An 8,138-nucleotide genomic window follows, 5' to 3' on the forward strand; every position below is an offset into this window, starting at 1 on the left:
TTATACCTGTGAACAAATAAATATTTACACAAGACAGGGAAAAACGTAGTTTATTTATGGGGTTTTTATCCTTGGCTTAACTGGTTGAGATCCCCAGCTTCCTGTCCATTTGTAAAAAATAATTCAATATTTCCACCTTCAATATTCCCACAAAACCCATAATTTTCACATGGGAAAGGCATCAAACTTTGAAGACAGAAACATGGGGTAATACATGCATGTTATTACAAATTTCAGTCTTGAACACCTGCATAGTCACAACTTACCAGAATTACATTTTTTCAAGATCCCAACAGGTAAATGCACAATATATATTCTTTTAAAATGAGTTGCAACAGTAATTAAACATTTTCTATTTTAGTGTTACCATCACAATGGACAAGACTCATGTTTTTTAATTCTGCTCAGGCTCCTAAAGAAAACAATCTTATACTTGACCCATTAGTCCCAGTCAGTTGAATATGTTCTATTATTTGGCCAAGGATTTCACAGTGCCCCCCAGTCCATCGTCAGTCAACATCCCAACAACCATTTATGTATTTATTCAGTTACAGGCTTTGTTGTTCTATTCCTCTGCCAGTCAGAGGATAACAAAATCCAGCTTTTACTTCAAACGTTCAGTTTCACAACTAACAACTGAATACAAACTCTGTCCTGAAAACTTTTGAGTTGCAGTTGTTATTTTCTGTTATAAATATATAGAACTTCCCAAGACTGCAGTTTTCCTGCTGGTCCTGTGGAGATCCCTAATTCTGCAACTTCTGAAAAACTTCATCACTAATGCATTCCAGCTCTAATTAAAAACTTTGAAGGCTGCTTTAATTCATTAATTCCTTCTTATTTTGCAGGGACATAACAAAACCCCAGACCCTCAAAATGAGTTCCACGTACAGCAGAGCTCTCTGATCACCCACCACAATGACATTCTTAGGAATTATGCCATCCAACAGGATGATATAAAAACAAGAATAAACCACCTCTGCAGTTAGAAGTGACACCGTGCAAACGTGACACCGTGCAAACTGCATCTGTCACATTACGAGTGAGAAATAGAAACATTTGGACCACTGACAAATGGAGAAACAATCAGTGCCTTTCACATTTATGACAGAGAGGCAGCACTTACTGTGCAGCAGTCGAAGAGGTCAGAAAGAGCACGTTCTGTACAACCTGCTCCTTACCTGGGATGGCAAAAGAGAAGCGCAGGCCTTCTTGCCCTACTCCTCTTTGTTCTCCTCTTTTGCTACCTGCGTATCTCTCTCCTGAAGCTGTTCTCTTTATCCTGTGTGCAGACAGAGGCACTGATGACTTTATCTACTTCTCCCACTGGAGAGCTGCTACTGCTCCCAAAATTCACAGCTTTGGCAGGCAGTGCAGCCAGCATCGTTCCTCAAAGGAAGGCAAAGGTCAGATCTTACGACTTGATCTCTGTCCACCCACATGCTCTGAATCTCAATGCAGAGCTGGCTTCATACTCCGTTAGTGTCCTGTACCTCTGTAGCAAGACAAATCAAAGCCATTAAACCACCAGGTGTCCAAAGTGACCATGTGCTTGAAATCTAGGCCTGATCCATGTTTGCAGAGCCAATCCCCAGCCCTGAAATAATGGCCTCTCCCTTTGTTCGTTGTGCACTTGATTTACAAGCATTTTATTCCCCAAAGTATGCTTGATGCTGTAGAAATACATACAGCTTCTTCTTCCTATGAGAAAAAGTAAACACTCATACATACAGATAAGTTTAAGACCAAGAGAAAGCAAAGAATATAGATAGTATTTACCATCACAACCTTCCAGAATGGTTGCTCAATACTTCTGGTTTTGAGGTGTTTTTAAAAGAGATTGAGTGCTGGTGGGAGGGAACATAGGCTGCTTTTCAGTAAAGGCTGGTGGACCACTGGAGCTGGCCAGACTGCAAGGTCTGAAAAAATGGTTTCTATTCTTGCTCAAGAAGTTGCTTCATGTTGCTCCTCCTGTCCAAGGAGGAAGAAAGGTAGAAAAATCATTCACATAATGACAATGTGGTGTTTAAGAAAAGAGGGAACAAGAAGTGAAGAACAGAGGGTGGGGAGGGTAAAACAAGCAGCAAATGCTGGTTAGTAATTAACCTGTTAGAAGATCAGTAGAAAAGGCGCATTTAAATTGGAGGTTTTTTGGGGTTTGGTTGTGGATTGGTTTTGGTTTATTTAAACACAATGAGCTGTGCTTTCAAGGGCCACTGATCACATTTGAACCTTTTGCAAGGTCACTGCTGGAAAACCGAAAAACTGGAAAACTATTTGCTCAATAAAATTAATAGTTTCATATTTTAAACAAGACATCATGTTTTGAAATTTAAATCTGATAAATCTTATCATTCATGTGTTACACTTATGAATCCAGTAGTTCTTAACTGAAAGCAGTTTTAGTTTTAATAGGGATTAAACATAGCTATGCTTTGACAGTTGTGTATGAATTTTGATTTTCCAACAAACTTATTTTTCATCAGTTTTAGCCTACTGTAATTCTACTGTCTTGTTTCAAATTATGCCCAAGTTTGATGAAGCAAGAAAATCAAGTTTAATTCTCAAGATAAGCCTACAATTGCCTACCATTTCTCCAAAATGAGACATTATGATACATATAAAAGAGATTGAATAGCACCAGCACAAAACTCACTTCAATTTTAATATGCTTAAAAGCTCGCCACCACCCACACATGCATTGAAAGAGGTTAACTTTTCATTCTGTTTTCAGCCAAAGCCTTCATGTTACTTCAGAGATCAATGTATTGAAAAGCTGAGGGAATTACCTCCTTGAAATTCTCAACTTCTAGAGTCAAAACATTAAATAAATCTCAACTCACTAACATGTTCTTCCTTCTCCCTCTCTACCAATACAGTCTCCCCTCAAAGCAGCATTGTGCTGTTTTTCTGTGTTACGCCTTCAGCTGGGAATTACGTGGTTGGCATTCGGGTAATTTTTGAGACCAGCAGAGGTCATCAATAAGTTCGCTTGACCTCATGCAAAAGACAAGCCACAGAATTTCACCTCAACATTCCCACATGAATCCTAGTTAAGCTAGTTTTATAGTTTAGGATTATAGCTAGGTTTGGGTAAACATTGCAAAAAAAGATCTGCAAACTAAGATTTTGCTGTAATAATGCTTACAATGCTATTAATTCATTTTCCAGAAAGAAGATTCATATCCATGATTTATCAGTCACCGGGACACTTTTTTGGAAGCAAAATTTCTGCCTGAAAAATGAAGCAAATAAATACTTATAACAAGGTCAGAGACAAAAGTTTCAAGCCAGTATAATTTTGAACCTATTTAATTTCCATCTGTTAATAAAACCAGTGCTGATGACTGATTGCTGCTATTCCAAGGACAAACAGTGACTGCTGAACACACACAAGGCAAGGGCTCCAAAAGTGATCCAAAAACCTGAAGTACATTCCCACAGTGCTTGTAGGTTCATCATAGCTTTAAACCAACCCAAGTTTAGGCTGTTACCAGGAGGGCAGCTGTGCCTCATCTCCCCTGAAAGTGCCTGTTGCCCCCGTGCTGGCCCCAGGGTGTGTGGGGAGCTGAATGCTCTGCTGTTTTGTGGAGCTGGATTGGCTTCTTGATCAAAGCAGTTGCTCAAAAATCAAATGCTAGTGCCAACTTGAAGGAGGAGGAATGAATGCGTGCACTTGACAGACCAGTCCATTCCTTCTGATCACAGCCTCCACTTCCAATTTAAAATGTCTAAAGCAACCATGAAACTTTAGCCAGACTTTTAGCAGCATAGCAGAAGTGAAAAGATACAGTCACATAGTAACTCCAGAGTTTAAATAGGAAAGTTGCTACCACCCCTGCACAACTTCTGTCCACTTCACATACTCCCAAGTATTAGTCAGCCTAATATATCAGATTCCCTTGGATGCAGATTACTTTCTGAGACTTCGTGTTTTTACCATTTTCTCCCCCGCAACCACTGTGTTCCCATCACAGCCCTCTGCATAACTGAAAGGGCCAGTGTTCTTGCCCCACAGAGAGACATTTAGTTATGTTTTATTGCTTCTAATTAACTAAAGTAAGGACTTGGAGCAGTAAAACAAGAAATGTTGGCTTTTGATAATGTTTTTTCTTCAACTTGCTACATACTCCTAAATTCCTCAGCTGACCTGTCAGGGCACAGAACAAAGCGTACAATAGCAAGAATGTTCAAAAGAGTACTTGGTGGAGTAACAACCCACGGAAGCCCCCCAAGACACTGCTTCCCAGAACATTTGGTATTTAATTCAGGCTTCTGGATATGCATCAAGATCTCTTTGAGTCTCCTGCGCAAAAAAGGAGGACAACTTTAAAGGAAAACATACCAAGCTCTTTTTCATTACTCAGAGCAAAGTGCAATAGTTGCTATACTAGCCAAAAGTAACTGATAACCAAGAAATAAAAGAAACACCACCTGCTGGCCTTTTCCCACTTTTCACAACAGCTCTATTTTTCCTGCTTTCAGAACTTACCAACATAGAGAAACTGTAGATACAGACATCTGCGAAGAGTGATCCTGTGAAGTACATTTTCATTTTGTACCTAAGCTTTCACATAGACAGAGATTTAGCCTTTCAAAGTAAACAAGACCAAAACCACACAGGAAGAAAAACATCAAGAAATGCAAAAATACTGCAGGCTATGAAAAGCGCAATGCGTGAAAACACAGACTAAAGCTTCCCCTGGATAGAGTTTGGCCTTACATCTACAGTACAACTAGTTATTTGGGAAAGGACAAATGAAAGAAGAAAAAGAGAATAAAATTATGCTTATCTCAAGTATTTGGCCAGAGTATCTCAAAATGCTTTGTAAGGAAAGATGGATAGTAATGGTTTTCATCTAAGAAGATCTGGCGTATGGTTTAAGCAGCACAGCAACAGTCAGAAGTATGCTGGTCGCTCAGCTCCCAAACATATGGTGCATCCTCAGAAATGTTTTGTTGCTATTGAAACACGTAGTCTTTAGCACAGTGGCAGATCCTCAATGTAAATGTAAATAAAAAGTAGAGGAACACTAAAGAATTAATTTCCTGTAACTGCACTGTTTTCTGCCGAGCTAGCATACTAGCAGTTACTGGTTTTGCTCTGCAGGTATCTAGACCCTACATTTAGCACCCTCTCACATTCAGAACAGCAAAGCCCGAAATGCAGAGAACCTGAGCTCAGGAGGCTTTATACCACAGAGAAGTGATTACGAGCACAAAGGCTGTGAGGCCCTGGCTCTCCTCGCTCAGCAGACACCTTGACAGCGCAAGGTGCCAGGCGCTGGGGCAGCAGGTCCCCCATCACTGCCAGCTGCCTCAGCTGTTCTGCACCGCTTTGCGCACAGACAGCGGCCGAGCCCATCCGGCCCTTCCTGCATCGCTCCCAATGTGGTTTTGTGTGCATGGAGAAGAGCCCTATGGATGCCTCATCCAGCTCACTGCTGCAAGACAGGTACACTGACTAACAAGCACATTTTTATATCATACCACACTTCAGTGAGGGCAGTTGAAATGATGCTAGCCCAATCTGACGTGATTTGGCTGAACAAACACTCATCGAGCAGGCTTTGTAGATTAGGAGACAGGATTTTTTTTTTCCAAGAATGTAATTTCTTCTCCCAGCATGGCCTATGATAAAGAATAGAATGTTTTCTAGTGTAACCAGTTAAGCCATGTAAAAATATATATAACATTATTAAGATTTATCATTTGTTCCCTCACCATCCTCTTGATTAGAATAATTTTGATATGTTTACACTGACCATCTCATAGGAATAGATCTCCAGCTCACCTATAGAAGTATCAGCTTGTGCTTTACTTACTGCTTCTCTCATCTTTGGGCCTGATACTAAGAATTTGTAACTGGACATGCTAGATTTTCAGCATCCAAATGGCCATTGCAATTAAGAATTTAATGGCTTTAGCATTTTATCATGAATCACAAACAAATCCTGAACATAAGAAACCACCAGCCTTTTGATGACTGCATTATTTTTTTTAACCTGATAGCACAAATGAGATATGTACTGATAAGTGACAGATGCAACAGTATCATCAGAAAGGAAAGGGGCCATACAACCTCTTCCGTATCATTGGTAAGAAAAAAGTATGAGTGAGACTACAGTCCTAATCTGTCCCCCATCCCCAAGTTTAGGTACCCTTGCCCCAGATACACATTTGCCAGCAAGCACTGGTTGTATACTATCTTCAAACAAGGTTCAAAACATCATAACAGAGCAAGGTATAAGAGGAGAACTTGTCTGCTACATAGAAGATATTTATAATTTATTGCATCAAACTGACTGCACATCTCTTATTAAATTGATGCATAACAGACACAAGGTCCAAATAAATCCAACTAATTACTTGATTTTTTTGAGAGCACATATTAAAACCAGACATTAAAAACATTTACATTATTGCAGTGCTTAAAGAATATGCTCAAAATGCCGTCTCAGCCAAACAGCAGTGAGACAAATTCTTGCATACTTTTTCAGAAACATACTGAAGAAGACAAGGTTAGTATGGCCATGCTGCCAGTACAGCGTCTGTACTTCACATCACATCAACAACATAAGAGGACAGCATGCCAGGTGCCTGCTAAGTTCCCTACAGGAACTCCAAAACTCTTGGTGTCCTTGCACCACCTACTTCACAGAGAGTACCACTGCCTTACAAAGAGATGGAACTGAGTCCAAATGATAGGTGATCAGAGATGAATGATTTGCCAGACTAGCATAGAAGTCCAGGAGAAGGAAGTCCAAAAGCAATCCACAAATGTGCTCTTGATCAGTCAACAGAGACCAGCTTCCACTGTTACAGAAAACTGGCACACAACCACAGTCTGTTTATTTGGTTTCCATGGCTAAATAACTTATTTGCAGGATGCAAGGGGAAACGCAGATCACTACAGGGAGAAGCAGAAAGCAGGTTCTCAGCCCCCAGCTACTGGTTTAGGCTGAGAGGTCAAGCCAGCAGAGAGAACAGTGGCAGAGCAGCAGAGCAGTGTGCTTACAGAGCTCTCCATACTGGGCCAGAACTGTGGAAAAGGGGATTTGAAAATCTTTGGGGGTACTTTTCAGGGTGAAATCTGGATAGTGGGTTTTGGGTTTCTTTCTGAAAGATTGCAAGATTCACAGTCCCCACCTTTAAATATGGAAAATGAGACATAGAGGAAAAAAGATAAGCAGTCCACAACAAAGTTAAAACCAGAACTTAATCTTCTACTATCTTACACTACCAGAGCCATGTAAGAGTGCAGAAAGCACAAGCAAAGCCAGCCCAAACACAAGGTGAAACCGATTTCAAAGAGACAGGGAAAGCTAAGGCAAACAGTATTACTGAAAAATTGTATTTCCTTTATTTATAATTAAACTACAGCCAGTAGCAGAATCAACTGCATTCGTATTTATTCTTCTAGCTGCCCCACACTAATACGCATACAGAAATCTTCATCGAAACCAAAGCAGGACGGGTTGGGTTCTGTTTTCAGCTCTGCCATAAGATGGCAGAGCAGCCCCACTTCTGTCCTGGAGACAGTTGATCTACACCTGACGTTTGATGTTGCCTGGTAGAGTAAATGAGCAGCTATGCAAGTAGCTGGAGAAATAAAAATAATTTCCCTTCTGCACTGCAAGACAAGTCTCATTCAAATCCAGCGAGATATCTAAAGTCATACCAGGAAGTTTAGTTCATAATCATCCTAATACTTTACAGAAATAAATTTTAAACTGTTTTAATGATCGCAGAGCAGGCTTAAGGAAAACCAAGAAATCTGTGATGTTATCTAATCATAATAAGGAAACCCATTATGAATAATGGTGAGACACAGTCAGCACAGGTCCTGCTGCATGATTCTAGTATGACTTTTCCAGTTTTGTATCTCATTCTCAATGCTGAGTGTAAAAGCAGCAGTAATTTGCAAACCCTTTCTGCCCCATAGCAGGGAGCATTCTCATGTTGACTGAACAGGCCTATTTTCTCACCTCCATAACAAGCCTCTTGCTTCCATGCAGCAGAGACTGAGCAAGCAGCTTGTATCAATGCAACCACCAGCAGTATCTTCTGCCGCAGAGGACTTACTGTTTAGATGTTACCAGGCAGCAATGAAACTACTGGATCTCTCCTTTAGGGAA

Source organism: Mesitornis unicolor, unplaced genomic scaffold (genome assembly GCF_000695765.1).
Source record: "Mesitornis unicolor isolate BGI_N332 unplaced genomic scaffold, ASM69576v1 scaffold27011, whole genome shotgun sequence".
Classification (NCBI taxonomy): Eukaryota; Metazoa; Chordata; class Aves; order Mesitornithiformes; family Mesitornithidae; genus Mesitornis; species Mesitornis unicolor.